The sequence below is a fragment of the Mesoplodon mirus genome (genome assembly GCF_964341445.2).
Source record: "Mesoplodon mirus genome assembly, contig: HAP1_SCAFFOLD_682, whole genome shotgun sequence".
NCBI lineage: Eukaryota > Metazoa > Chordata > Mammalia > Artiodactyla > Ziphiidae > Mesoplodon > Mesoplodon mirus.
The window spans coordinates 61,727-86,011 of record NW_028295348.1 but is presented as its reverse complement, the minus strand read 5'-3'; the positions used below and the strand labels follow the sequence as shown (position 1 = coordinate 86,011).

The window sequence follows — 24,285 nt, the reverse complement described above, 5'->3', positions numbered from 1 at the left end:
CTGCCTTGCTTCTGTCTTAAATAAATAAACTACTTCTCTATGAGCTCTCCCTCATGTAGTGCTGTGTCTCTGATAATAAACTTTGTACCTCTTTTCATAGTTTTTCCTCCTTGAAACACTCTTGCTTTCAGATGGTGCAAGAACCAGGGCAACTTTGTTTCTAGCCTCTAGCCCTGCTGGACTAGCAGCTAGGATCCTGGTTTTCATCCAGGATACCCAGGTACAATTCCTGGGCAGGGAACTAAGATCCTGCCTCAGGACTGCTCCTTGCTATCTCTCCGAGATCATTTGGTGCCAAAACATGGAAGTTCAAGGTAAACTGCGGGTCTCGTCCAAACTGCTGGCTGGAGACTCCTGACTTTCACTGTCTCTCCCACGCTTCTCTGATTTTCTTTCCCACCTTACTTGCACAGCAAGCTTTCTTTTTTACCTAATACTTTAACACCCTCTTCAGGAAGGACTAACTGCATCCTGGCCGCAGGCAAGCCCACTGTTGTCAGTGTCAGATAAAATCCTCAAGTCCTGACCCCCATGGCACTTTCCAGAGTGGCCAACTGCAGTTCCTCCAGGAGCTCCCCTTTCACTCCAGGCCTTGGAAGCCCATACACCGCAATGCCCAGCCTATTAGGCTGGCCACATTCAAGCAGGCCACAGCGCTCAGTCTCAAGGATAGACAACAGATCCCCACCCCCCACCACCAGAAACATCATGGCAACTGCTCTACACTGGTCCAAATGTCCTCTCCAGGTAATAAAGGAGGACACCTTGTGCAAGGTACCAAGGATGACCAGAGACATCTTGTTAGAAATCAGTGGGGGAGGGAGTGGAGTCAAGATGGAGGTGGGGCAAGATGCAGAGTTAGCATCTCCCCACAACAAGGACGCCTGCCAGCAGCTGGTGGGGGACAGTGACCCCCAAGGAGATGGGAGGAACCCCAGAGTGAACCGGTAGGACATAGGGGGACCGAGGAAGGAGGAGAAGTGGAGGCCAGAAAGGACGGGTGCCCCTGAGGCCAGGGAAATCAGAAGACGCAGGTGGGAGGGACTCTCCGGGAAGAGGAAGAGCAGGAGAGGAGTGGAGGGCGATCGCCTGGCCCACTCAGCCGGGGAGACTGCTGAGCTCTCAAGGTGCTTCCCCCCACTCCAACACCCCATCCAGTCCGCCTGGGTCCTGGGGGCATAGGAGGGAGGTCAGGGGATCAGGAGAGGCAGGTGGGAGGGGCCCTCCCAGACCCCAGACCAGAGGAGCAGGAGAGGAGAGGAGAGCATTTGCCCCACACGTTCGAACCCAGGAAGCCTACTGGGCTCCCAGCTGAGGTCCCTGCCCTCTGAGACCAGGGGTGGGGGGCACACCGGGGCCCCTTCTGTTACTTGAGCCTAAGCCCCACCTCCCACAGCCCCCAGGGCCTTTTCCAGCCCTGTGGGTCCTGAGCATTGGCCCCACCCACTGCCCAAACCTCACCCTTGCTTAAGCCCAGCCCTCCACAGCCAAGGTCTCCCCTACCCTCTTTTTTTTCCCCTCCTCCTCTTTTTTACTATTGTGGTACTGTTGTACCTTCCAGTTGTTGATTCATCTATATTTTTATTTTTATATTCTTCCCAACATATCTGTTAGTTTCCTAGCCTAATTTTATTTTTTACTTTGTTATTGTTGTTGTTGTTTTATTTTTTGCTGCCCCAGGTGGCTTGAGGGATCTTGGTACACAAGCCTGAGGTCAGGCCAAAGCTCCTGCAGTGGGAGCTCCGTGTCAGAACCACTGGACTAACAGAGAACCTCAGACACCAGGAAATATTCATCAGAGTGAGGTCGCAACGGAGTTCCTCACCTCAGCACCAAGACCAAGCTCTACCCAATAGCCTACAAACTCCAGTGTTGGAAGCCTCAGGCCAAACAACCAGTAAGAGAGGAACACAATTCCACTCATTAAAAAAAAAAAAAAATGACATGGCAAAAGGATATGTCACAGATGAAGGAGCAAGGTAAAAACCTACAAGACCAAATAAATGAAGAAGAAATAGACAATCTACCTGAAAAAGAAATCAGAGTAATGATAATAAAGATGATCCAGAATCTCAGAAATAGAATGGAGACACACATTGAGAAAATACAAGAAACATTTAACAAAGATCTAGAAGAACTAAAGAACAAACAAACAGAGATGAACAACATAATAACTGAAATGAAAAATACACTAGAAGGAGTCAATAACAGAATAACTGAGGCAGAAGAACCAATAGTGAGCTGGAAGACAAAATGGTGGAAATAACTGCCAAGGAGCAGAATAAAAAAAAAAAAGAATGAAAACAATTGAAGACAATCTCAGAGACCTCTGGGACAACACTAAACAAACCAACATTCAAATTATAGGGGTCCCAGAAGAAGAAGAGAAAAAGAAAGGGTCTGAGAAAATATTTGAAGAGATTATAGTTGAAAACTTCCCTAACTTGGGAAAGGAAATAGTCACCCAAGTCCAGGAAGCATAGAGAGTCCCATACAGGATAAACCCTAGGAAAAACACAACAAGACACATATTAAGCAAACTAACAAAAATTAAATTCAATGAAAAAATATTAAAATCAGCACGGGAAAAACAAAAAATAACATACAAAGGAATCCCCATAAGGCTATCAGCTGATTTTTCAGTGGAAACTCTGCAGGCCAGATAGGAGTAGCAGGATATACTTAAAGTGATGAAAGAGAAAAACCTACAACCAAGATTACTCTACCCAGCAAGGATCTCATTCAGATTCAATGGAGAAGTCAAAAGCTTTTCAGACAAACAAAAGCTAAGAGAATTCAGCACCACCAACCAGCTTTACAACAAATGCTAAAGAAACTTCTCTAAGTGGGAAACACAAGAGAAGAAAAAGGTGCACAAAAACAAACCCAAAACAATTAAGAAAATGGGAATAGGAACATACATATCGATAATAACCTTGAATGTAAATGGATTAAATGCCCCAACCAAAAGACACAGACTGGCTGAATGGATACAAAAACAAGACCCTTATATATGCTGTCTACAAGAGACCCACTTCAGACCTAGGGACACACACAGACTGAAAGTGAAGGGATGGAAAAAAAAAATTCCATGCAAATGCAAATCAAAAGAAAGCTGGAGCAGCATACTCATATCAGATAAAATAGACTTTAAAATAAAGACTATTAAAAGAGATAAGGAGGGACACAACATAATGATCAAGGCATCTATACAAGAAGAAGATATAACAATTATTAAGTGTTTATGCACCCAACATAGGAGCATCTGAATACATAAAGCAAATACTAGCAACCATGAAAGGAGAAATCGACAGTAACACAATAATAGTAGGGGACTTTAACACCCCACTTACACCAACGGACAGATCATCCAAACAGAAAATAAATAAGGAAACACAAGCTTTAACTGACACAATAGACCAGATCGATCTGACTTATATTTATAGACCATTCCTCCCAAAAGCGGCAGAATACACTTTCTTCTCAAGTGCACATGGAACATTCTCCAGGATAGATCCCACCTTGTGTCACAAATCAAGACTCAGAACATTTAAGAAAATTGAAATCGTGTCAAGCATCTTTTCTGACCACAACACAATGAGATAGGAAATCAATTACAGGAAAAAAACTGTAAAGAAACACAAATACATGGAAGCTAAACAGTACACTACTAAATAACCAAGAGATCGCTGAAGAAATCAAACAAGAAATTTTTAAAATACATAGAAACAAATGACAATAAAAAGAAGACGACCCAAAACCTATGGGACACAGCAAAAGCATTTCTAAGAGGGAAGTTTATAGCAATACAATCTCACCTCAAGAAACAAGAAAAATCTCAAATAAACAATCTAACCCTACACTTAAAACAACTAGAGAAAGAAGAACAAAGAAAATCCAAAGTCAGTAGAAGGAAAGAAATCATAAAGATCAGAGCATAAATGAAGAAGACAATAGCAAAGATCAATAAAACTAAAAGCTGGTTCTTTGAGAAAATAAACAAAATTGATAAACCCTTAGCCAGACTCATCAAGAAAAAAAGGGAGAGGACGCAAATCAATAAAATTAGAAATGAAAAAGGAGAAATCACAACTGACACAACAGAAATACAAAGGATTATAAGAGACTACTACAAACAACTATATGCCAATAAAATGGACCACCTTGAAGAAATGGACAAATTCTTGGAAAGTTACAATTTTCCAGGACTGAACCAGGAAGAATTAGAAAATATAAACAGACCTATCACAAGTGATGAAATTGAAACTGTAATTAAAAATCTTCCAACAACAACAACAACAAAAATCTTCCAACAAAAAAAAAGTCCAGGACCAGATAGCTTCACAGGCGAATTCTATCAACATTTAGAGAAGAGCTAACAGCCATCCTTCTCAAACTCTTCCAAAAAATTGCAGAGGGAGAAACACTCCCAAATTCATTCTATGACGCCACCACCATCCTCATACTAAAACCAGAAAAAGATATCACAAAAAAACAAAAATTATAGACCAATATCACTGATGAACATAGATGCAAAAATCATCAACAAAATACTAGCAATCAGAATCTGATAGCACATTAAAAGGGTCATACAACATGATCAAGTGGGATTTACCACAGGGATGCAAGGATTCTTCAGTATATGCAAATCAATCAATGTGATACACCATATTAACAAATTAAGGGATAAAAACCATATGATCATTTCATTAGATGCACAAAAAGCTTTTGACAAAATTCAACACCCATTTATGAAAAAAACTCTCCAGAAAATGTGCACAGAGGGAACCTACCTCAACATAATAAAGGTCATATATGACAAACCCACAGCAAACATCAATCTCAATGGTGAAAACCTGAAAGCATTTCCTCTAAGATCAGGAACAAGACAAGGATGTCCACTCTCTCCACTCTTATCCAACATAGTTTTGGAAGTCCTAGCCACAGCAATCAGAGAAGAAAAAGGAATAAAAGGAATACAAATTGGAAAAAAAAGAAGTAAAACTGTCACTATTTGCAGATGATATGATACTATACATAGAAAATCCTAAAGATGCCACCAGAAAACTACTAGAACTCATCAATGAATTTGATAAGGTTGCAGGATAAAAAATTAATGCACAGAAATCTCTGGCATTCCTATACACCAACAATGAAAAGTCCGAAAGAGAAATTAAGGAAACACTCCCATTTACCATTGCAACAAAAAGAATAAAATACCTAGGAACAAGCCTGCCTAAGAAGGCGAAAGACTTTTACTTAGAAAACTATAAAACACTGATGAAAGAAATCAAAGATGACATAAACAGATGGAGAAATATACCACGTTCTTGGACTGGAACAATCAACATTGTGAAAATGACTCTAATACTCAAAGCAATCTACAGATTCAATGCAATCCCTATCAAACTACCAATGGCATTCTTCACAGAATTAGAAGAAAAAATTTTACAGTTTGTATGGAAACACAAAAGACCCCGAATAGCCAAAGCAATCTTGAGAAGGAAAACCGGAGTTGGAGGAATCAGGCTCCCCAACTTCAAACTATACCACAAAGCTACAGTAATCAAGACAAGTATGGTAGTGACACAAAAACAGAAATATAGATCAATGGCACAGGACAAAATGCCCAGAGATAAACCCACACACATATGGGCACCTAATTTACAACAAAGGAGGCAAGAATATGCAGTGGAGAAAAGACAGCCTCTTCAATAAGTGGTGCGGGGAAAACTGGACAGTTACATGTAAAAAAATGAAATTAGAGCACTCCCTAACACCATACACAAAAATAAACTCAAAATGGATTAAAGACCTAAATGTAAGACGTGACACTATAAAACTCTTAGAGGAAAACATAGGAAAAACACTCTTTGACATATATCACAGCAAGATTTTTTTTGACCCACCTCCTAGAGTAATGGATATAAAAACAAAAATAAACACATCGGACCCAATGAAGCTTAAATGCTTTTGCACAGCAAAGGAAACCACAAACAAGACAAAAAGACAACACTCAGAATGGGAAAAATTATTTGCAAATGAAACAACAAAGGATTAATCTCCAAAATATGCAAACAGCTCATGGAGCTCAATATCAAAAAAACAAACAATCCAGTTAAAAAATGGGCAGAAGACCTAAATAGACGTTTCACCAAGGAAGACATACAGATGGCCAAGAGGCACATGAAAAGATGCTCAACATCACTAATTATTCGAGAAATGCAAGTCAAAACTACAATGAGGCGTCACCAGATGCAGATCAGAATGGCCATTATCAAAAAAATCTAGAAACAATAAATGCTGGAAAGGGTGTGGTGAAAAGGCAACCCTCCTGCACTGTTGGTGGGAATGTAAATTGATACAACCACTATGGAAAACAGTATGGAGGTTCCTTAAAAAACTAAAAATAGAACTACCATATGACCCAGCAATCCCACTACTGGGCATATACCCTGAGAAAACCATAATTCAAAAAGAGACATGTACCAAAATGTTCATAGCAGCCCTATTTACAATAGCCCGGAGATGGAAACAACCTAAGTGTCCATCATCGGATGAATGGATAAAGAAGACGTGGCACATATATACAATGGAATATTACTCAACCATAAAAAAAATGAAATTGAGTTATTTGTAGTGAGGTGGATGGACCTAGAGTCTGTCATACAGAGTGAAGTAAGTCAGAAAGAGAAAAGCAAATACCGTACGCTACCACATATATAGAGAATCTTAAAAAAAAAAAAAAGTGGTACTGATGGACATAGTTTCAGGGCAGGAATAAAGAGGCAGACGTAGAGAATGGACTTGAGGACATGGGGTGGGAGGGGGAAGCTGGGGCAAAGTGAGAGTAGCATCGACATATACACACTACCGAATGTAACATCGTTGGCTGGTGGGAAGCAGCCGCATAGCACACGGAGATCAGCTCGGTGCTTTGCGATGACCTAGAGGGGTGGGATAGGGAGGGTGGGAGGGAGGCTCAAGAGGGAGGGGATATGGGGACATGTGTATGCAGATGGCTGATTCGCTTTGTTGTGCGACAGAAACTAACACAGTATTGTGAAGTAATTATGTTCCAGTAAAGATCTTTTTTTAAAAAAAAAGGAAAAGAAAAGAAATCAGTGGGGGAGTAGAGGGCACCCCACACCCCATTAGATGAGAGAAGGGAACCCAGGCCCTCTGAGTGTCCGTCAGGCGCCTCCTCCTACTGTTTCCAGGGTGCTGGTCTTCATCTCTAGGAGCACTGTTCTTGGTTGCAGGTTATTCAACATGGGAGGATCCCCTTTCTAAGCCAGATGGGCTGAGAAAGGGGAAGCTTAGGTTTTGCTGTAACACTGCCTGGCCTTTATATAAGTTGGGGGTTGGGAAAATGGCCTAAAATGTGTTGCTTACAGTTAGATCTTTTTGCCACAGGATGGCGAAATGCACTGAGCTTCCCTATGTTCAGGCCTTTATGGCCATTTATCATAACCCTGCTCTATGTGGCTCCTCTAATCAAAAGCCTGAGGAATCAAAAAAAAAAAAAAAAAAAACACTCTCCTGACATTCTAAACGATCCTCTTTTAACCACCACCACCCCGCACCCAGCTCTCATGGGGGAAACCAAGCTTCTCCCACTCATGCAAATTCCCTCCAGTTTCTTCTGGTCCAACTAAGATCCCCACCTCCCCAGAGGGACAACCCCTGATGGGACAGTGTATCAGCCAGCCTGCCCCTGTTATTAGGGCCAATTTGAGCAATATTTGGTCTATATTTTAGCTATGAAACTATGACTACAGAAAAAGAAAGACGATTTTTTTTGACACTGGATGGCCACAATATTCTTTAGACTCCGGAGAAAGTTGGTTAAGGTAAAACTCTTTTGAAATTACAAAACTGGTTCTTTTTGCATGTGCAGTTAGAGAAAGCTAGCTCATTAAAACACTTTTTTTCAGAATTCTGACCCTGAGAGAACAAAAATATGCCTAGGGGAAAACTTGAAATTAACTCTTATGCTGTCCTTGAAATACAGACATAGCCCATTTTGCCTGAGACTTCGGCCTTGGATTAATTAGTAGAACTTCAAGCCAAGAAAAAAAAAGAGAGAGAGAGAGAGAGAGACAAAGAGGCATTTAAACCTCAAGTGGAAACTATGAGATATCTGTCTGGATATATTTATGCCTCAGTATGTGTCTTTGTCTTTGGATAATATTGCTGAGGTTAATTTGTCAATAAGCTCTATTTACTTGGCTTTTTAAAAGTAAGCACTTACAAATCAAGCAATTCTAAACAGAAGAGATACTAAGCTAAATAAATTTCAGGTTCACATGATCTGGGAAATATTCAGTGTTGAATCTCTTACAACGTTTGTACACTTTGGAAATAATTATGTTTTAGTTTTTCCAGATTTTTGGCAACTTGAAACTTTAGAGCTTTGCTAAATCAGGTCAAATGAGAAGAACTCAATAAAGGTCTAAATCATTTTTAAGATAAAATACTGGAATATTGATTGCTGAACAAATGTAAATTTACCTTTTGTCTTCTTACAAGAGGGAAACTAAAGATGTTTGGCTTTATTAGACACATGCCTTGTACCACACTGAGAAAAGAAATTGTGCTTTGTGAAAGTGCATGTTTTTAGAGGTTATGGAATATGTTCTTAAGGTTGTTAATCAGAAAATGCCAACATGACAAACAGTTCACAATTGCTTTCTTCTTGGTTTTCACTAGAGATTAAGGTTTTTAAGGGTTAAAAATTATAATACATCATTAAAGCTACTAAAAGGATAAGGGAGGGACTTCCCTGATGGCATGGTGGATGAGACTCCGCACTCCCAATGCAGGGGGCCTGGGTTCGATCCCTGGTCAGGGAGCTAGATCCCACATGCATGTCACAACTAAGAGTTCAAATGCCACAACTAAGGAGGCTGCCTGCTGCAACTAAGACCCCACACAACCAAATAAATAAATAAATAAATATTTTTAAAAAAGGATAAGGGAAATATTTCGGTGTGTGAAGCAAGTAGAATATATGTTGTCAGTGATAGAAGATATGAAGACTGGAATTTGGTTTTCTCTCTCTGTTAAGAGAACAAAGTTTCCTTGGAAAGCTGCCTTTGGTAACAGATTATATGAATTTATTTGCCTTTAAGTGACTTATATTTGCTTTTAAAATCTTTTGTCACTTTGGTTGAATAAATATTATTTCACAATGACCTACAATTCTATTTGACTAAGTGTTTTAAAACTTTTTGATATTTTTAACAAACTTCCTAAGAGTCAAATTCTAATTAAAGTCCTTCTGACCTCCAGCTAACTTTGAGGTGCTTCAGAAGGCCCCTGGAGCATCTCAAAAAATATATATTAAACTAACTGGGATTATTTGACAGATTAAATTACAGAAGAAACTGTCAAATAAAAGGTAATAACAACAGAGCCTGTAAAGATTATGGCACATGCAGATAAAATTCATTCCACTTCTACACAAAGATTAACCCCTCATTGTCAGACTTGCCATCCTGACGCCCTTGTAGCATGGCAGCGGTCTACTCCAAAATCAGAGAAATCGAAACGGGTCAACAATAACTGTAAATTAAGTAGTCAGGGCTACGGGAAATCCAAGATGGCTGTCTGGCTTCTCCCGGCTCCCTGGCAAGCCTCATTTTTTATTTGATGGCTTAAAGCCTTCCCTGGCTGCAAGGCTGATGCCTTCACAATGAAAGAGGAAATGGTTAGAAAATGTGTTTTCCACTGGGGGTACACTTTCTATAATCTCCAGTGATCAAGGCAACCACTTCACTGGACAAATCATATAAGCCTTAACCAAAAACCTTACAAATTTCTTAAAATTATCACCGTCACTATCACCCTCTACCATCAGGCAAGGTCAATAAAACTAATGGAAAAACTGTACTCAAACAAAACCAAAACCAATTACATGGGATCCAACGAACTGCTAAATATGATTATGATTTTTATGATTTTTGCCTGACATATTACTGGCTTCTAATCTTTGTTTTTCAGATATAGAGAAGCCCTTCTCTTCAAGCTACTTATGGTTTACGACAATTAGGTGATTTACACCTGTGGATCAAATGAAAACATTTTTCTTTTCTCTCTGCCTTGTCCCTCCAGAAATTGGAGACACTTGGTTATGAGCAGCCTTATCAGGTAAATACAAAAGACTGTCTCCTGACACGTACAGGAATCTCCAAATATTTGGGGGACCTCTAGAAGAGAGAAATCCACCAGGCAAAATGTGATGGCAGGACTTTGGCATGGCTTTCTCGGCCTTGAGAGGCCTTTTGTGAATTTAGTCTGAGACTCCTGAGGAATTACACCAGAGTCAGTATGGAGGAGCCTATGTGGTCAATGGGCCAGACTTATTTTACAAACAAATTAGTCAAAAAGGATCTTGTTGTGATTTATGTCATAGAGTGTTCTGCCTATGTTTTCCTCTAAGAGTTTGATAGTTTCTGGCCTTACATTTAGGTCTTTAATCCATCTTGAGCTTATTTTTGTGTATGGTGTTAGGGAGTGATCTAACCAAAAGATAACCCTCAGAATGGGAGAAAATATTTGCAAATGAAACAACTGACAAAGGATTAATCTCCAAAATTTATAAGCAGCTCATGCAGCTCAATAACAAAAAAGAAACAACCCAATCCAAAAACCGGCAGAAGACCTAAATAGGCATTTCTCCAAAGAAGATATACAGACTGCCAACAAACACATGAAAGAATGCTCAACATCATTAATCATTAGAGAAAAGCAAATCAAAACCACAATGAGATATCATCTCACACCAGTCAGAATGGCCATCATTAAAAAATCTAGAAACAATAAATGCTGGAGAGGGTGTGGAGAAAAGGGAACACTCTGGCACTGCTGGTGGGAATGTGAATTGGTACAGCCACTATGGAGAACAGTATGGAGGTTCCTTAAAAAACTACAAATAAAACTACCATATGACCCAGCAATCCCACTACTGGGCATATACCCTGCGAAAACCATAATTCAAAAAGAGTCATGTACCAAAATGTTCATTGCAGCTCTATTTACAATAGCCCAGAGATGGAAACAACCTAAGTGTCCATCATCGGATGAATGGATAAAGAAGATGTGGCACATATATACAATGGAATATTACTCAGCCATAAAAAGAAACGAAATTGAGCTATTTGTAATGCGGTGGATAGACCTAGAGTCTGTCATACAGAGTGAAGTAATTCAGAAAGAGAAAGACAAATACAGTATGCTAGCACATATATATGGAATTTAAGGGGGAAAAAATGTCATGAAGAACCTAGGGGTAAGACAGGAATAAAGACACAGACCTACTAGAGAATGGACTTGAGGATATGGGGAGGGGGAAGGGTAAGCTGTGACAAAGTGAGAGAGTGGCTTGGAAATATATACACTACCAAACATAAAATAGATAGCTAGTGGGAAGCAGCCGCATAGCACAGGGAGATCAGCTCGGTACTTTGTGACCACCTAGAGGGGTGGGATAGGGAGGGTGGGAGGGAGGGAGACGCAAGAGGGAAGAGATATGGGAACATATGTCTATGTATAACTGATTCACTTTGTTATAAAGCAGAAACTAACACACCATTGTAAAGCAATTATACTCCAATAAAGATTAAAAAAAATTAGTCTTGATTTGGCTGTGTTTAATGGAGATGAGGGTACTTTAGGGAGAAAAAAAAGATTATGTTTCACTAAATATTAAATTCTAGATTTGTTAACTAAGGTGTTTACTAAAACCCACTTCCCAGATGGTCCCTTGCTGTTATGTTATATTGCTACAAGATTTAATTAAGTTATTAAAAGGACACTCTAAGTTTGTTCCTGAAGCTTAACTTCGTAATCAGTCTTTGGATAAAGATCTCCACTATCTACAAACAGGAGATTAACACCAGGCTATGGTCATTTAAGTTTAAAGGAACCAGCCTAGTAATACTAGAAAAAACAGACTAAGTCAGACAACCTGGGGATATACTGGGCTGCACCTAATGGAAGTTCTTGACTTACATTCTTACTTATGACCTTACTAATACATTCTTACTTATGACCTTACTAATACTGCTAGCTATTTTATTTTTTATTGCCTGTTTTACAAAATCATTCTTTCTTACATTACCAAATGTATGACTGAGCCTCTGATAAAATGATAATATATAGTCCCATATGAGATCAATGATTGTAATAGTGTAACTCTTGGTATGGGAAGAAACAACAAGAGGGAAGAGTTTCCTGGACCATAAGAGACTAGGAAGACAGGTGGTCCAGAGACTTTTGGCCACTGTTAATAAGGCCTACTTCAGTAACAGCACATTGAGTGGCCTGTCAAAGAAATTTTTGCCAGAACTGGGAATGAGCATTTCTAGCACTGTGAGACGAAATGGTCATGAAATGCCCCCCAAACCTTGGTCAAATTCATGACCATGAAGGGACCCTGCCAACTGGAAACGAGCACCTGTTGCCTACCTCTACCAGGATTAAATCATGAGCCACTATGGCTGCTAACCTTCAACATCCCCTGAATGGAGTTCAAGGTGGAGTTCAGGAAAGAGGCACTCTGTGCTCTGGGGAAAACTGACAGAACAGGCCTTCAGATACATATTCTCAGGTAGATTTTTAAGGGCCAAAATTCTTGCATCTTCTCATACTAGAAAAACACTAAAATCATTAATGGTGACAACAGTTTGGGCTATTAAGGAAAAAACTACAATTAAAAGTCAAGATAGAAGAACTGTGGTTCAGACATCCAAGGTAGTACTAGGTGACACTATGGGTATGATTTCAGCCAGTCCTTGTATTGCTGAGAACTTAAGCTTTATGAGCTGTGTCAGATGTGAGGCCCTCAGCTAGTCTCAAGACAACACCAGCTGGCAGCTAGTAACTGCAACCTTACGTTTGCAAGGTCTCTTCTTGTACCTATTACATTTTAGACAATGAAATTGCTTTAGATCAGATGGTAACAAGATGAAAAAACATGTATGATGACAAATAGCTCCTGTTATTTATGTGTTAATACCACATTAAGCGTTAAAACCTACTTAGATAAAACCAGATAAGTGGCTACAAGTCTCTTCGAAATGCCAGGTCCAGACTGGTTTTCAGACTTATTCTCCTGAAAAGAGATGAGATGGATTTTGTCTATTAACATTCACATTGTCCAACTACTTCTAACTGGGTCTGTTACACCTACATCAATCACAATGGGCTAATAAAAAAGATGTTGTGGCCAAAAAATCAAAACAGAAGCGATATTGTAAGAAATTCAATACAGACTTTAAAAATAGTCCACATCAGAAAAAAAACTTTTAAAAAAATGTATATAACCGTGCCAAATGCTCCATTCCTTTGGACAGGGTAACCCAAGCACTGACACTACCTGGACCACCATCAAAAAATGGTACAAGGGGCTTCCCTGGTGGTGCAGTGGTTGAGAGTCTGCCTGATGATGCAGGGGACAGGGGTTCGTGCCCTGGTCTGGGAAGATCCCACATGCCGCGGAGCGGCTGGGCCCATGAGCCATGGCCGCTGAGCCTGTGCGTCCGGAGCCTGTGCTCCACAATGGGAGAGGCCACAGCAGTGAGAGGCCTGCGTACCGCAAAAAAAAAAAAAAATATTATGAAACATAACCTGGTTCTTACTCCTACTTGGGCCCCTGGTTACAATAATTCTTTTACCGATCTTTGACCCCTGCCTTCTTTTAACCAACTTGTTTAGTTTGTTCTCTCTAGAACACAGCACTCTTCTAGACAAGATGATAATAATGCAAAGATTCCAGTCATTCCTCAGAATAGATCCTGTCAAAATAACAACAGAAGCCACCCTGGGGCCCCTTAATAAAACGGAGCAAGAGCTCCATGACCCCCAACGAGGTAGGATCTGTGAGCCCCATGCCAACCTGAAGAAGCTGCAGAAGACAGACGTTCACCCTTCATCTTCCCAATAAAATATCACAGGGTTCACGTATCTCAGGGGAGATTTGGGGTAAGAGATAGATGGGCCCCTGGGCTGAGCAGCTGGAGCTTGCCAAGCAGAGTGAACTGGAGCTCTGTTTTCCCTGACACTCCCAGGACAAAGTCAGTGGCAGGAGCTGAGCCCTGCTGGAGTAGAGATGAGATGACCACGTCTATCGTTCCTGAGGTCAGGGAAAGCTCCCCGACTGCACATGCGCAGGAAGCCTCCTCGGGGGTCGAAAAGGGAGGGGCTGCCCCCCCCTAACGTGTGGTCAAACTTCCCGTCAGCCTTTGCGTTGGAATCTTTCTTGTCAAAAAGACACACACTTGTCGGGAGGGCCCTAGGACAGGTCAGAGGTGGGAAAAGAGGCGAGGAAATGCGCCAGAGAGAGACAAAGATCCAGGAGAACTGCCCTGTGCAAACCACCTGACCATCCCTTTACTGCGCCTCATCAGGGAGGATGCCCACACCTTCTCTCTCCAGGTGAGTATCTCTGCCTTGCTCCTGTCTTAAATAAGCTACTTCTCTATCCCACACGTTGTGCTGTGCTTCTAATAATAAACTTTGTACCTGCTTTTTACAGTTTTTGCCTCCTTGAAACATTCTTGCTTTCAAACAGGGCAAGAGCCAGGGCAACGTTGCTCCTAGCCTCCGGCCCCTGGTGGTCTAGCAGCTAGGATTCCTGGTTTTCATCCAGGACACCCGGGTTCAATTCCTGGGCAGGGAACTAAGATCCCACTTCAGGACCGCTCACTGCTGTCTCTCCGAGAACAAGATCTCCACCCATGGCACTTCTGGGTTGGGGGCTACAATGTCTCTCGGGTCCCCAATCCCAGACCTAATGCTGAAGTTACGGGATGGCCCAGGGGGCACACACAGGGTGTAGGGTCCGCTGCAGCACTCAAACGAGAAACTGAGGGTCAGTGTCCCCCAAATATGGGACGACCAGTCTCGGCCCACACACAGCAGTGGAGAGGCTGCACGCTCTCTCTCACCTAGATGGCCATTTTCGGGCCCCAGTGACCATCGTGAACTCTGTCCTCCGGGGGACAGCTGTGGCCGGGGTAACAACTGCCCTCTGACCGTGCACGTTACACTGGCCTTTGGTCAGATATCTGGGCCATGGATGGAGCCAGGGAGAGGAGGAGGGAAGAGTCGGAAAACAGAGGTCTGGAGGGGAGGCCACCAAGGCAGGTAGGCAGGACGAGGCAGGGGCTGGGCTGCAGGCTGCGCCCAACCACACACTGTCCAGGGTCAGGAGAGGTGCCCACCATGGTAAGGACACCCAGAGGGCTCAGGCGAGGGGCCCGGTACCCGGACTGCGGTGGGCAAACCAGGCACAATCTCTGCAGAAGGTGGAAAGCTGTGACAGTTGGGGTGCTCACTCTGTCCCCTGGGTCCAAGGGCACCGCTCACCACAACACACACACCCAAAAGAGACACCCCGGCTGCATCTGGACTCCCCCAGGCCCTCTGAGACAGAAACCACCCAAAAGAAAAGGGAACTTCAGGAAGCAGGTCGTGCCACACGGTTTCAATCCACTTCTTCATATTTGCAGGGTTGTGGTCAAGGAGTTCACACATCCAGGAACTGGTTACCAGTCCTAGGAAGCAGGGCTGCAGACACAGAGCACAGCCCTGAAGAGCCACATGCTACTGGGGCCAGAGCAGGGAGGGGGCGTGGAGCCCTGGGCTGCAGGGGAGCGAGTCCACCACCCCAACACTTGGTGAGTGGGGTCTGAGAGGATCAGGACAAGGGAGTGGAATGGGAGCCATGGAGGGAAGACTGACCTCGGGGACTACACAGAGCGGCTGCAGCAGCAAAGCGGGCACGGGGAAGGCGGGCTGCCCAGGGGTCACAGTGCTGGCCCAGGGCAGGGACTAGGGAGCCGGGCAGGGGCATGTCCACACCAACAAGGCTGGAAACCCAGGGGCGGCAGAGCTCGGCGGGGCTGCTGGGCCTTCAAGGAACATGATAGGCTTGGGGATGGGAGCCTCAGGGCTTCGCCCAGCAGGATGTGCTGCGGGCACAGGGGCTGGGGCTGAGGACGAGGCCAGGATGGACAGGTGGGTCTGAGCAAGGACAGAGGGAGGATGCTGGCTCGGCACAGGGGAAGGAAAGGCCCCCCGTGTTGGGGGTGGGGGGTGGCTGAGGGTCCTGCCCAGGAGAGTGGGGCCGGCTTGGATCTCAGGGCAGTGGCAGCCGGGGTGGCGGTGGGCTCTGGGCTGGTGCCGGGGCCCAGGGCAGCGGGAGCGCTGGGAGCACAGCAGGCAGGGCTGGCCTGGGCTCCTGTGTGCGCAGAGCTGGCCGCACAGAGGCTGAGCACGCAGCTGCACAGGCTACACGAGGGGCGAGCGGAGCCAGGGCCTGAGGGCCGGGAGCAGGGGCCGGGAGCAGGGAGAGGGGAGGCAGAGGGCAGGTGACCCGGCAACTGGAGGGAGAAGCGACCAAGGAGGATCCCGCGGGTGGTGGGAGAGAGAGGAGGGTGAAACTCAGAAGGCCAGGAGCTCCTCTGGGAGGGGCCCACGGTGGGACAGGGTCTCTGCCAGGAGAGAGTGGGCCGGAGACAGGGTGGGCACCTAGCGACTCCAGGGAAGAGAGCTCAGCCCCAGGAAAGAAAGGAGGCAGGAGTGGAGCTGCACTAGGGTGAGGGCCCGGGGGTGGGCCAGAGGGCATGGGTGCTGAGGGGCAGAGCTCCAGGGACAAGTGGCATGGAGGCAGCAGGTGAGCAGGGGGCGGGGAGGGCAGGGGGCTGCCTGGGAGCTTTGGAGGAGCAGGTAGAGCTTCTGCAGGTGAGCCTGGGGCTGGGAGGGCAAGGGGCTGCCTGGGAGCTTTGGGTGAGCACGTAGAGCTGGTGTAGGTGAGCCTGGGGCTGGGAGGGCAGGGGGCGGCCTGGGAGCTTTGGGGGAGCAGGTAGATCTAGTGTAGGTGAGCCTGGGGCTGGGAGGGCAGGGGGCTGCCTGGGAGCTTTGGGGGAGCAGGTAGAGCTTCTGCAGGTGAGCCTGGGGCTGGGAGGGCAGGGGGCTGCCTGGGAGCTTTGGGTGAGCAGGTAGATCTAGTGTAGGTGAGCCTGGGGCTGGGAGGGCAGGGGGCTGCCTGGGAGCTTTAGGTGAGCAGGTAGATCTAGTATAGGTGAGCCTGGGGCTGGGAGGGCAGGGGGCTGCCTGGGAGCTTTGGGTGAGCAGGTAGAGCTTCTGCAGGTGAGCCTGGGGCTGGGAGGGCAGGGGGCTTCCTGGGAGCTTTGGGTGAGCAGGTAGATCTAGTGTAGGTGAGCCTGGGGCTGGGAGGGCAGGGGGCTGCCTGGGAGCTTTGGGTGAGCAGGTAGAGCTTCTGCAGGTGAGCCTGGGGCTGGGAGGGCAGGGGGCTGCCTGGGAGCTTTAGGTGAGCAGGTAGATCTAGTGTAGGTGAGCCTGGGGCTGGGAGGGCAGGGGGCTGCCTGGGAGCTTTGGGTGAGCAGGTAGAGCTTCTGCAGGTGAGCCTGGGGCTGGGAGGGCAGGGGGCTCCCTGGGAGCTTTGGGTGAGCACGTAGAGCTGGTGTAGGTGAGCCTGGGGCTGGGAGGGCAGGGGGCGGCCTGGGAGCTTTGGGGGAGCAGGTAGATCTAGTGTAGGTGAGCCTGGGGCTGGGAGGGCAGGGGGCTGCCTGGGAGCTTTGGGGGAGCAGGTAGAGCTTCTGCAGGTGAGCCTGGGGCTGGGAGGGCAGGGGGCTGCCTGGGAGCTTTGGGTGAGCAGGTAGATCTAGTGTAGGTGAGCCTGGGGCTGGGAGGGCAGGGGGCTGCCTGGGAGCTTTAGGTGAGCAGGTAGATCTAGTGTAGGTGAGCCTGGGGCTGGGAGGGCAGGGGGCTGCCTGGGAGCTTTGGGTGAGCAGGTAGAGCTTCTGCAGGTGAGCCTGGGGCTGGGAGGGCAGGGGGCTTCCTGGGAGCTTTGGGTGAGCAGGTAGATCTAGTGTAGGTGAGCCTGGGGCTGGGAGGGCAGGGGGCTGCCTGGGAGCTTTGGGTGAGCAGGTAGATCTAGTGTAGGTGAGCCTGGGGCTGGGAGGGCAGGGGGCTTCCTGGGAGCTTTGGGTGAGCAGGTAGAGCTTCTGCAGGTGAGCCTGGGGCTGGGAGGGCAGGGGGCGGCCTGGGAGCTTAGGGGGAGCAGGTAGATCTAGTGTAGGTGAGCCTGGGGCTGGGAGGGCAGGGGGCTGCCTGGGAGCTTTGGGTGAGCAGGTAGAGCTTCTGCAGGTGAGCCTGGGGCTGGGAGGGCAGGGGTCTCCCTGGGAGCTTTGGGTGAGCACGTAGAGCTAGTGTCGGTGAGCACGGGGCTGGGAGGACAGGGGGCTGCCTGGGAGCTTTGGGTGAGCAGGTAGAGCTTGTGCAGGTGAGCCTGGGGCTGGGAGGGAAGGGGGCTCCCTGGGAGCTTTGGGTGAGCACGTAGAGCTAGTGTAGGTGAGCCTGGGGCTGGGAGGGCAGGTGGATGTCCCGGGAGCTTTGTGGGAGCAGGTAGAGCTTCTGCAGGTGAGCCTGGGGCTGGGAGGGCAGGGAGCTGCCTGGGAGCTATGGGTGAGCAGGTAGATCTAGTGTAGGTGAGCCTGGGGCTGGGAGGGCAGGGACCTGCCCAGGAACTCAGCCAACCAGGTACTGGGGTGAGCAGTTGAGTCGGCAAGTGTCATAGGGTGCAAGGGCCATTTGGTGCTGTGGGCCCAGCACTCCAGGGACAGTGGTCAGTCCGACGCCAGGTGAGCAGGTGACATGAGGACACAGCATCCGTGAGCTGAGCCCAGAGACCTGAGCCAAGGGGGCTGGGAGGGCAGGACGCAGGGCAGCTGGCAGTGGGGGCAGAGCAGGGAGTCCTACAGGACATCGGGCTGGGGGTCCCCCTGGGCTGTGCTGAGGGCCCAGGGCCGGGTAGAAGGGACACAAGGGCAGGGAGGACTCAGGCCTGAGATGGTGAACCGGAGCTTAGATGGGCAGAGGCCAGACACTCGATGGACAGGAAGCCCGGGGCCAGGATGAGGGGCTGGAGGCAGGTGAGGGAACATCTAGAGGAGGGGAACCTGAGTGCACAGAGAAAGCAGAGCAGTCTTTCTGCTGGAGCTCAGGGGGCTGGTAAGGCCGGGCACAGGGTGAGCTCAGGGGAGCAGGCGGAGATGTGCAGGGCAGTCAGGGGCTGGGAGGGCAGGGCCTGCCCATGAGCCCCAGGGTCAGGTGATGAGGGGCTGAGCTAAAGGTGTTTTGGTCTGGTGGGAGGGGCCAGGCGGACGGCAAGGCCGGATGGAGAGACGACCATGGGAGGGAAGGTCTCTGAGGCTGAAGGGGCACGGGCATCACTGAGGGGACCTGATGGGCTGCAATTCATGGGCCCATGGGCCCCAGTATTCCAGGCGCCTGTCGGGGCTTGGGACACGAGGTTACGACGTGCCAAAGTGAGGTGGGGTTGACAGAGCAGTGGACCTGGCTGAGGGGAAACGAGGGGCCCTTTCAGAGCTCTAAGGGAGCTGCAGGTCTGGGTTAATCAGACCCGGTTCAGAGGGGACAGGTCCAGCTGGGGAATGGTGCTTGGGGTGCTAGCACCGTGCAGGAGAAAATGACGAGGGCACTGCGAGGTTCCCAGGGATGCCAATGGGCAGAGTGATCCAGAACACAGAGGCCCTGGGTGGCAAAGAGCAGGCCAGGACAAGGGGACAGGAACAGAGCAGGGCAGTGGGCTCGGAGCAGTAGCCACTGGTCAGGGCTAAGACCGAGGGCCTGATCAGGCCAGGGACCCACAGGGGGACTGGGGCACAGGGGACTTTAATCCAGGTGGCCACCCAGCCCTGACTGGGCTGCTGAGTCCAGGACCCACAGCTGCGAAGGCAGAGAACCACAGTGGCAGAGACCATGCCAGGCCGCTGGCCTTCAGAAACTCTGGAATCACATAGTTTCTGGGCACAATGGTGCCCCAGGCCTGGACACCTGATGCCCTGCCCGGAGCCTCGCAGGGGTGAGGCCCTGGCAGTCACACGGCCTCCTCTCTCACAGCCTCCACCACGGCCCCGGCAGTCTACCCTCTGCCTCCCAGCTGTGGGGACACACCTAGTTCCACAGTGGTCGTGGGCTGCCTGGTCTCGAGCTACTTCCCTGAGCCAGTGACTGTGACCTGGAACTCGGGCACCCAATCCAGCGGCGTGCACACCTTCCCATCCGTCCGAGGGTCCTCGGGGCTGTACTCTCTCAGCAGCACTGTGACCGTGCTGGCCAGCACCTCGTCCGGCAAGACCTTCACCTGCAACGTAGCCCACCCGGCCAGCAGCACCAAGGTGGACAAGCGCATCGGTGAGAGGACGGGCGCAGGGAGGGTGTCCACTACGGGACAGACCTGGGGTCCACCTTCCCACCTGAACAGACCGCACACCAGGGATGGTGAATCCCGCCCAGGGTGTCATGGGAGGCCTGTCTCTCTCCCTCACCTGAAGGCCTCCCAGGCTCAGGGAGGGGGTCCTCTGGGCGTTTCCACCAGGTCCAGTGTGGGCACAGGCTGGACGACTCCCCCAGCCTCTGGGTCCACAGAGGCAGGCACAGGTCTCACCTGCCAAAACCTGGCCGTGCCCTAAGCCCAGCCCCGGGCCATCCCCAGCCCCGGTAACCTCCAGTCTGTTCTCTGCAGAAATCAACGGGCCAAACCCCTGTTCCAGGTGTCCCAAATGCCCACGTAAGTGAGCCGGCCTCAGCCTCCGCCCCTCGGAGGTGGACCTTGCCCAGGCGTGGCACTGGGGTGTGTGTGGGGGTGGATGGGTGCCTAAGAGGAAGTCCACCCAGGGGCTGACCCCCCACTGTGTCTCCCCGACCAGCCTCTCCGTTCCCAGGAGGACCGTCCGTCTTCATCTTCCCCCCGAAACCCAAGGACACCCTCACAATAACCCGAACACCGGAAGTCTCCTGCATGGTGGTGGACGTGAGCAAGGAGGACCCCGATATCCAGTTCTCGTGGTACGTGGACGCTGTGGAGGTGCACACGGCCAAGACGAAGCTAAGGGAGGAGCAGTTCAACAGCACCTACCATGTGGTCAGCGCCCTGCCCATCCAGCACCAGGACTGGCTGAAGGGAAAGGAGTTCAAGTGCAAGGTCAACAACAAAGGCCTCCCGGCCCCCATCGTGAGGAGCATCTCCAAGGCCAAAGGTGGGTCAGGTGGACGGGCGCAGGAGGGTCCCTGGGGACAAGAGCAGTGACCATCGTGCTAACAGCCATACCTCTCCCCACAGGGCAGCCCCAGGAGCCACAGGTGTATGTACTGGCCCCACCGCAGGAAGAGCTGGCCAAGAGCTCGGTCAGCTTAACCTGCATGGTCACCGCCTTCTACCCGGGCGACATCGACGTGGAGTGGCAGAGAAACGGGCAGCCAGAGTCAGAGGGCAAGTACGGCACGACCCCACCCCAGCTGGACACCGACGGGTCCTTCTTCCTGTACAGCAAGCTCAGGGTGGACAAGAAGAGCTGGCAGCAGGGAGACACCTACACGTGTGTAGTTTTGCACGAGGCTCTACACAATCACAACACGCAGAAGTCCATCTCCAAGTCTTCGGGTAAATGAGCCACACGGCATTGTTGCCCCAGCGAGCCCTCCCTCCCCTTGGGCTCTCAGGGCCCAGTGAGGCCGCCTGAACCACAGCCCTGTGTACATTCCTCCCGGGCGCCGTGAAATAAAGCACCCAGCGCCGCCCTGGGCCCCGCAATGCTGTCATGGTTCTTTCCGAGCAGAGCCCCAGGGCACATCGGGCCTGCGAGGGGCAGGGGTGGACCCGGCTCTGGGTCACAGGTGTCACCAGCAATGCGGGAGAGCTGACCCCACTCAGGGCCGGACCCAGAGTGTGTGGGTCTGCGCAGGCCGCTTGGGGGCTGCCCGAGGCCGGGGAGGGCCTCTCCTGGAGGCGACAGCTGCTCCGGCCGCCCTCCATCCCGCAGCTGCTGGGGCTCGAGTGTGTGCCCGGAATGGGAGAAGCCCACCAGAGACCCTCAGGAGAATGAGTGCCCACTTCTTCCCGCCCCTGTTGCAGCCCAAGCTGTGGGACACTGGCCGTCCTCGTCCCCATGTTCCTGTCCCTGGCTCCAGAGTCCGCGTGCCGGTTCTGTGCCCCCACGGGGGCCACACACGGCACGGGGTAGGGGGATGGCCCTCCTTCACGGTCGGGCACGGGAGATCAGGCCCCCCCCCCTCAGGCCAGGTGGCTCTGCCCTGCTTGTCCTTGCCGGGGGCCAGGCCTGGGCACTCGTGGGGACACTCATCCCTGTGCCCAAAAGGGGCAGAGGCAAGCGGCCCTGAGTGCCCAGGAGGGACCCTCCACACGCACCCGTGGACACCGAGCCCAGAGCCTTTGAAAACAGACCCCCCACTGAGTCACACCAGCCGGCACACCACTGCCTTCATCCACATGCACTCACCTGCCCACGTACACGTGTGCAGTGCACCCACCACAACACCCACGTGCACACACGCAGGCCTTGCACACGGGCCCTCCCACAGGGCAGCCGCACAGACCCACACCCGACCTCAGAGCTGGGTCTCATGAGCCCTCACCGTAGACCCCAGCCTGGTTCCCACCCTCCAACACCCACGGGACAGAGCCCAACAGGGGCAGGGCCCACGTGCTCTGCTGACCCTCCCGCCCTCCGGGTCTGGCCCCCAGCGGGAGAGGAGCCCAGGGCCTGAGCCACTGTCCTACCAGGGGGTCCAGGCACCCTCCCCGCAAGGGCCCCAGCTCAGCACACAGCACAGGAGAGGGAGCAGGACACACTGGGCAGGCCGAGACGGGGGCCCAGGCTGGAGGAATGGGGGGCTGGGGCTGGTGCCCAGCGACTGTCCTCAGGTGCCTCTTGCCCGGCCCACCCGGGGCATCCCGCCACCTACTCGCCACAGTGGGAGCCGCGCTGTGAGTCCCCGATGAGCGCCCCCCCCACCCCCCAGGGGCAGGCGCAGCACTGACCCCTCCCTCCCTGTGCAGAACTGCTCCTAGAGGAGGAGGCCTGTGCTGACGCCCAGGACGGGGAGCTGGACGGGCTGTGGACGACCATCTCCATCTTCATCACCCTCTTCCTGCTCAGCGTGTGCTACAGCGCCACCGTGACCCTCTTCAAGGTGGGCGGGTCGGCCCTGCTGTGCCCTCGCGGTCCCCACTGTGTCTCCACCTGGCCCCTGGTCCCTCACTGTCCCTCAAGTCCCCTCACTGTCCCCTCACTGACCCCACACCTTCCATGACTGTCCCTCACCTTCCCTCACTGTCCCACACTCTCCCTCACTGTCGCCATCATGGCCTCCTGTCCCCACTGGAACCCCTTGTTGTCCATCGGCCCAGGGACAGGGGGTCAGGCCCTGGGGGGCGGCCTGGGTGGTCTCCAGCCTGCACTCACCCCCGCCGCCCCTCAGGTGAAGTGGATCTTCTCATCGGTGGTGGAGCTGAAGCAGACGATCGTCCCCGACTACAGAAACATGATCGGCCAGGGCGCCTAGTGCTCATGACGGGCTGCGTCCAGGGCCGCCCCAGACCTGTAGGACCACGTCCATCCCCTTGTGCCACTCAGCCTGTGCCAGGCCTGTTCCTCCGCCCGCTGACCTCGCCAGCCTCCGAGCTCACGAGCACCCTCACCTGCTCTCCCGGCCTCTGGTCTCGTGGCCACTACAACCTGCCCCCCACCCCCCTCACAGACCCAAGTGGACTGCACGTGATGCCCATCCTGAGCTGATGTCCCCGCAGGACACCTCCGGGGCCCCAGGGAACACCGGGAACGCCGGGTCGGCTTGGGGGTCCCCCTGAAAGAGGAGGAGGCCGGCGTCCGGGCTTCTGCACAGGGACCACCCACTGCCTCTTGTCCCGGCCAGGCTCCAGATGCAGGGTCCCCAGGAGGAGGGCCTGTGCCAGATGCTGGAGGGAAACCGCCCCCCTCAGCGCCCGCCTCTCCCAGCAGGAGACCTTCTGCAGGTGCTGCTAACAGTCCCTCAGGTCACCTCCACCGAGGACGTTGCTCAGAGCAGGTCCTGGGCCCGAGGCCGGCACGGGAGCCCCAGCACGGGAGGCGGTAAGGTCCAGCCAGACCGGCCTCCCAGAGAGGACGCTGTTGACCTGGTGCCCCGCGGGCTGAGCTGGAGGGGCTCCCGGAGAAGAAGGCAGAAGGCGCGGCCAGCCCATCCTGCAGCCAAAGGCCTGAGTCACGTACAGCAGGAGCTCCGCCTGCACAGGGGTCAGGGTGAGAGGCACAACCCACGTAGGGCCAGCCTCCGAGCCTGGGCCCCCGCCTCAGGGCCCAGTACCAACTCTCCCGTCTCTGCGGAAAAGCACAGTCAGCATCCACATGTGGAGGAGCTGCTCCCCGGACGGAA

At 50.5% G+C, this 24,285-nt stretch overlaps 2 gene segments (V, D, J or C); both read left to right on the top strand.

Moving 5' to 3' along the window:
• The window catches only part of LOC309797526 (Ig alpha-1 chain C region-like), a 140,143-nt gene that overhangs the window by 85,085 nt on the left and 30,773 nt on the right, over window positions 1–24,285 (top strand).
• LOC309797521 (Ig gamma chain C region-like) lies at window positions 15,929–21,638 on the top strand. The segment is given in 6 exons: window positions 15,929–16,023; window positions 16,149–16,376; window positions 19,931–20,247; window positions 20,579–20,623; window positions 20,763–21,092; window positions 21,176–21,638.